Genomic DNA, 7,251 nt, shown 5'->3' on the forward strand with positions numbered 1-7,251 from the left:
ATCATTGTAATGAATATAGACGATCTTACCTTAAAACCTTGATAGCATATCTCCAGGGAACTCCTCATATTCCATTTTAACATAGATGAAGTGAAGAAACGCACAGTAGAAACCAAAACAGAACAAAATCTGAAACCTCTGAGAACAAAGAAACAAAGTTGGTGCAACAAACTCTAAAAACACACATAAAGCAAAGAGTTAAGAGAGATTTTGATGTTAAATCCTGAGGGAACAAGTTTGGGTCTAACTCCTAAATGCCATTGTGCGCTTTGGACCTCCAGTTAGGAATGAGTGAAGCAGCTTATCCAGCGCGCAGTGGGGAGACGCAACAGGAGGAGCCAGTGAAGTTTTTCAAGAGGACAGAAGAGGCTGAAGAGTTTTTGTAGTGGGTCTGACTAAGAATACGATGCTGTCATACAGCCAAACTTTATGCTTTAAGCTCCTGAGTGTAAGAATGCTTGGTTAGTGGTGCTGGTGAGTCATACTGAAACTACGAGAAAGTAATTTAACCTCAAAAGTTGACAGTTTCTTTCAAGACCATCTGGATGGAAGATGCATGGAAATCTAAAGCCAAACAAACTGGATAAACTGTTGCATCAGAGCTGCTGCTGACAGGGCTGGAACCAGAGTGTTTGGGGCCATGAGCTGAACTAAGTACCCTGAAGATTGATGGTAGTAGCTGAGGAGGTGGCCTTAAATGCAACACTTTTTAAGCTTTGCTCATTTCCATCTAAAATATTTCCTAAGTTTGGTATTGAGAGTACAACAACTCTTACTCTCAAGCTACAGTACCTCCTTCACTCTTCAGTTTACAGATTTTTGTCCTGTAAAAACAACAGAAGAAAAAATGGATAACAGCATATTGTGTCTATATACACATCAAATGTTTCCTATAAAATGAATACACAAGATAACAAATAGAACATATGTGCCCAGGAGTGCTAAGAATGCTTGAATAAATACTGTATGGGCAATGTAATAAGTTAGTCGGAGTAGTCGAGTGTACATCCACAAATCCTCATTGGGACAGGTGCTGGATATGAGAATCAATTCAATTGTAGCACATGTATGATTCAAGTGAGCCTTGGACACATTTCCAATCAAGAAACACACAAATGATACAATAAAAATATCAAAACTAATATCATTTAAGTAATAAGTTGGGTGCTTTAGATTAACAAGAAAACAAGAATCATTAAAAAGAATAGAGTGTGTCAAATATTCATAACTATCAAAACATTCATATAAACAGAATATCACGTCATGTGTACATATAGATCAAAGGGGAAACCAGAAATAGTGATAAGTATGATAAAATAAATATATATCTATATAATCCTATAGGCTAGGATTATATGTGTCAGAGGCACTAGAAACAATTATACGGGTCATAATGACAAGATATGCCTACAATATATCATTGCTATGTTCCTCATTTCCATCCCTTGGGTATTTACCTGAGGAAGACCTGTAGGTGGTCAAAATGTTGCTACTCAAATTAAAGAGAGCTGTGATTCTACTGTGTGGTTACTCCTTTGTATTGTAATGTAATAGATTACTATAAATACAGTAGTGGTTTATTTACAGTACATGCATGTACATAAGAGTGATGGTGTGAGGAAAGAAACTGTTCTTGTGTCTGGTAGTGTTGCATACAGTGTTCTGTTGCTGAAACAGGCTGTTTCACCTCTCAGTGGATGAGGCATCCGCAGGGACTTTCCTGCATGGACGGTTTACAAGTCCTGAATTGTGGGCAGATCCAAACCACATTATGACTGACTCAGTGATACTCAGTTCCTGTGGCAGTTAATATCAGTTGTAACTGATAACCTGCTGCTGCTCCTCCTTAATAACAGCCAACAGATCTTATAAGAGCCTATAACATTTATTTTTGACAAATTATCTTAACTCAAGGTCACCTTACTAGCTTTTTTATGCTTTGAACCATATCTCATGGACTTCATCACCTGATGGGGTTTGCTCAGCTGTCAAGACACAACCACAGTAAAGAACTTCAGTTACATGAAAAGTCTACATATTTGACTCTGTACTTCTACATTCATTACAAGGCAAGCAACCACCAACAGAAAGACAGCAAAACACATAATGCTATGAAATGACTAGGAAGCCATTCATTTATTTATTTTATTTTCCCATTTTCTATAACTTGAATCAGTTTGGCACCAGAATGAATGAATGAACACTTTGTGGTGGTTCCAGGCCCACATGGGCCAACAAGCATGGCTGGATCAATCCGTTTGATGGCCCAGAGGTAAAAATGAACAGCATAGGCCCCAATTAACCCCCCATTCCTCCCACTCTATTCAGTACGTAGAGTTTGTATGTGCTGGCTGCAGGTTTTCAGGTTTGTTTTGTGGTTATTTTTATTAGAAACATAAATTTAGGAATATATGAGCACAAAATTGAAATAGTTAAGGTCATAAAACTAGATTTTGGCATTGGTCCCTCTTCAAGATGGAGCTTCAATAAATCAGAGCTCAACTTAACACTTAGGGGAAGATTAGGGTAATGTATCAAACAGTTGACCCCCCCACCCCCACCCCCACCTCTCTTTATCAGTAGAAACTGACCATTTTGCCCCATTATACTATAAAATCTCCATTATTGCCAGTGTATATTACAGCAGCATTGGCCAGGGTCATCATCAGTACATCTCCATCATTTAGTAAATTGTTGTCTTAATAAGTAGCCTAACTGCACAACATAGCCTTGAGGCAACAAAGGGAAAGTCACAGGTTAGGAATATATATCAATCTTTATGCACAAAGCTGTAATTTCTACAACTAGTTATCTTGATTTAAAGGTGTCATAGGTAACTTCATCTTTTCGGGCACTTTTGCTACTGCTGGTGCTGCAACATTATAGCTACATGTCATGAGATATTACAACATGTAAAACTGAAAATATGTATAAATGGGAGGGAGTGAGGGTCAAAAAGACTTTCTCTTGTCTCAGGGCAATAATACAGTAGAGGGTTCAGCCCCATGTCATGTAAGCTGATATTTTGCTTTAATGGCATATATAGCCAAGCAAAGTTTCAATTAAGTTAAATAAACAAACCTTTGAGCTGTCAGGTCCAATGGAGTTCTTTGCTGGGTTTGTAGTCAAGTCTTTCTTGCAAGACACAGCTTACAGAGGCAAGAGAGGGTAAAGAAGACTATATTGATATGTGTCAAATTGAGTATATGAGATTCTTAACAGTTTAAAATACATTTAGTCATGATATACACTGAATTTACCCCTTAACCTTAAAAGATGCTGGCTATGCCCTTCTCTACATCTCTGCTTGTGAAGAGAGGGGAGCTGGTTGTTAAAGGTGTTAAACTTCAAACCCTTTCATTAACACTGACTCACACATGCACAGCGTACAGTCTAGACACACACCCAGTGGAAAAAAGCATGCACAGGCACATATACAGACACACACAGGGCATAACAACAATGGACCACACATAAAAAACAGAAGTTGATAGGACAGCCTGAGGGTAAGCTGAGGACCTCTGTGTCATTTTGTGTAACTGGAGTGTTAATATCTGTCTGATATCAGATCAAAACTAATTCCTGAGCCGATTTAATGGTTTTCTATCCTTCCATGATATCATGTGGTAGAAATTTGGGCTCATTTGTGTTGATGTTGAATTTCTGCTTGGTGTAGTGAAACACTACCTGTGGTGTTAGCTTTGGCCCCTGAGCTTCCCTCCTCTTCTCTGGAACTCACCATCACCCAAGTGCTGCACGCCAGAGGCCCCCACAGCTGCTGAGTCCCAGCTTTGTGACAGTGTTTAAGTAGGAGGAAAGTGGAGGTCAAAGGTGACGGAGGAACAGTGAGCGGAGGGGCCTCCCATTCCCGCTGCTGGACCAAGAACCTCCATCCATCACGGTGTCACTGCGGGCCTGTAGCACACCTGCACCAAACCACATGGAAGTAAGGTCAGTGAAGATATGTGGCCTGCAGGAGCTCCTGAGGCAAGCCTCTATGCATCATCGGAGCAGACTGGATAACTTTATGTCAAGAATAAATATTTCATTTAGCCCCCAAAACAATCCACACATAGACGTTAAGCTCATAGTTCATAAAGGTGATTTTCTTTTCTTGGGTGCACCTCTATTTTTCATTATCCTTATGTGATTTTTCATTTCAGGGCTTTGCTGCAGTCTCTTAAAGAAGTCATGAACCCATTTCCACCTGCAACCTCAAAACTGTATCTGAAAAAACTGATCACAGCCTTTGCGTTTACACCTGGTATTTACACCTTTTAGGTGTACAGAGCTAGTGGACTTTTCAACAAACTAAAATGAAGTGCCTCAAGTCAAGGGAAGTGACACGTGAAGTGGGATACTCTTGAGGGACCACTATGACTTGCATGGCAAGGGTCTCCTCACAGCCAAAGGAATCTAAAGGCTACTTTTCCATTAGCTAACTAGGCTGAAGGTAATCAGAGCCAACGGAGAGGCTTACTAGTGCCAGTGCTGGTTTGGCTACCCGGCTATAATTTTTTTCTTTCCAGCAAGGACATTCTAACATCCATATGTCAGCTGTTAAAATGTCTTTAAGCAGTAATCATTTTTGGCCACTTGGAGGCAGTGGAACAAGTTGTAAACACACCAACAACAAATCATCACTTAATGAAGTTCTTGTGTTAGCAAACAATTGCTTATTTACACATCCAGAAGATATGGGGCAACATTAGCATACATTTAGAGTTGTGTTTCTGTTCGCCTGATTAATGTAAGTCCAATATCCTCTCTCCTTTTAGCTCTGTTTTGGTCTCCAACAACTCCTGAGACACATATCTGGCTCTTTAGCTGCTAAATGCTCCACTTTGTTCACCTGCAAGTTGCTAACTTTGTCTGTCTGCTGTTTGGTGCTGAGCAGGTAGTGTACAGTGGGTTTGTAGAGCTTTTCACTGGAAACAGGTGCCTGCTGCTGCTGGAGAGCAGTGAGAGTGAACCAAAACAATAAAGTTGTGAAGCATATAACGGATCTATATTAGATATCCAGGTACAGATCACATGTTAATATTAGGCAGAGGAGTGATCCATAGGTCAGCTGTTAAAACTGTTTCAATGAAAAGTATGGTTTCCAACAACATGGGTTGTATTTCTGTAGCCCTGGCCATCAGCTCAGTTATAAAAACTGTACTCACCAAAAGTAATTGATGAGATCGGGGAACATGGTGACATCACGACAAAGAAATCAGACAACTCGAGCAGTCAGACAATCAGACAGCTTATCCAGATTATATAAAGGTTGCTAAAAATCAACATTTAGGTCAAAGTTGAAATGGGAAGCTGATCTATACTGTGATGGACGTTTACAAAATACATTTTGGGCAATAATTTGACTGTTTACCTTTGTTCCTACTTGTGGATCTTGCCTTGTTGGATGTACAGATCTCATTGCACTCTCAGATCTCACTACTTTGCTGACTACAATGGAATCAATAACTGTTAGAACCAATGGCTGGAGTTACAAAATAAAACTCAAGTTTTAAGGGTAATTTGATTATTACATCACTTTGTTGGAAAGCAGTCCATTTCTATCCATTTGTGGGAGATCATGAGTTCAAATTGATTGGCGGACTCAGTCCACCTCAGCATTTTACAACTGAGTTTCGATTGATCCTCATCACTGGCTAAGTGGGGAGAAATGAAACAAATAGGTGTGGAAGCACATTGCAGAGGGTGTGACATCCTCAATGGATTCTGAGCATAACTGTGCTGCTCAATGCAAAAAAAGGGCCAATTTCCAAATTAGGAGCCAATAAAATAACAGTGAAACAGTTTACAGCCATCAGTTGCAATACAAACAATATTATTCTCTATTTTCCAGCAGTTCGGTTCTTGGATCTCATCAACACTCCTCAGAGTTATTGCCTGCAAAGAAGGAGGCCATTATTCAGAAAATGAATGGTGACCAAGCAGCTTGATAGATTGATGAGGTTGTCTGTTTCCAGGATATTTGATCGAGTTTCAGTGGGAGTGTCTTCCAGTGAGCAGTGAAAGGTAATGTGACAATAAAAGCAGTCTAGGGACTCTAGTGTGTCTCATCCTTGCCAGACCCTCCGCAGTGACAGAGTGACTTTACACATTTAATGGTTTTTTGTAACAGTGTAACTATAGTATTTAGTGTAAATCACTGGTTAAACTGTACATATGCCTGACACTCTGATGTCCTCTTCCCCTGGATGCTCGGTTGATGAAGCTTGAGTATCTATAGGTGGCGCTCTTTTCTCTAACTGTTCAGCTGTACCATTTTTTTCTGTTATTTTTAACAAACAGGAAACATCAAACACTTTGTCTGCTGAGTTTTTCACAAATTTCCTCAAACACAGTGATTTTTTTTACACTTTAAGGGAAGAATGCACAAGTTGTTTCCAATTATTTACCCTGCATAGTCACAATTACTTGCATTTGATTGCATTAAAAGCGGAAAAATGTGAAGAAACTACATAAAGAAAAACAATTAGAGCATGGATAGGTGTGGGAACATCAATGGCTTGTGCTCCACACATTTAGTCTTTTTTGAGTTGAGAACAAGCTTTAAATCAGACAGAGATCTGCATAAAATTGGATATTACAGTGCTGAGTTGCAGTCCACAATTAGTTTCCAGACAGTACTGCATGAAGGAAAAAGAAAAAAGACTTTAGTCAAACATTGAGAATTGAAAACTTTCAAGAACTGAAAACTGAGGCTGAAAGCTTGACCAGTATTTTGGTCTTATTTACTTAATCTTTGATCAAATATTTCCTTATTTTAATTAGTTTTGCAAATTTGATACATTATTTAAAGCCCTACTAATTTTGGTTTCAAATCATACATTTCACTCAATAAAATTAAATATTCATGACTAAAAAACAAAGTCAAAGTTTAGGAAAAAGTACTGAAGCTCTTTACAATGTTCTATGTAATACAAAGTGACGAGGTTGTGATATGTAGCACAACGAGCTAGCAAAGCTCTTTAAACGGAACCGTGGTGCGCAATGTCGTCTGACTTACACGGAACTACTCTCTGGAGAGTAATTACTGGTATTATATATATATATATAATACCATTTCTAAACAAACCAATGTGCCCAAACTCTTCACAATAAAGGAACATGACACCCAGTGCAGCAGTGTGGCTAACTGATGTGTTTTTAATAGTTTTTGGACAACAATGGAGGTCTACAGCACAGAGGAATAAGATATATCAGGCTTTGGACACATATTTGTAAGTAGGATCAGTT

General features: G+C 39.0%; 1 long non-coding RNA gene across 1 annotated transcript; it reads right to left on the minus strand.

The window, feature by feature from the left end:
* Positions 1 to 1,923: 1,923 nt before the first annotated feature.
* LOC121891827 lies at positions 1,924 to 3,708 on the minus strand. Its single transcript, XR_006094177.1, has 3 exons — positions 3,688 to 3,708; positions 3,082 to 3,149; positions 1,924 to 1,985 (listed from the first exon to the last, which is right to left on the minus strand). It is a non-coding gene; the product is annotated as an uncharacterized LOC121891827 (long non-coding RNA).
* Between the last annotated feature and the right edge of the window lie 3,543 nt (positions 3,709 to 7,251).

The sequence above is a fragment of the Thunnus maccoyii genome, chromosome 24 (assembly GCF_910596095.1).
Source record: "Thunnus maccoyii chromosome 24, fThuMac1.1, whole genome shotgun sequence".
In the NCBI taxonomy this organism is placed as follows: Eukaryota; Metazoa; Chordata; class Actinopteri; order Scombriformes; family Scombridae; genus Thunnus; species Thunnus maccoyii.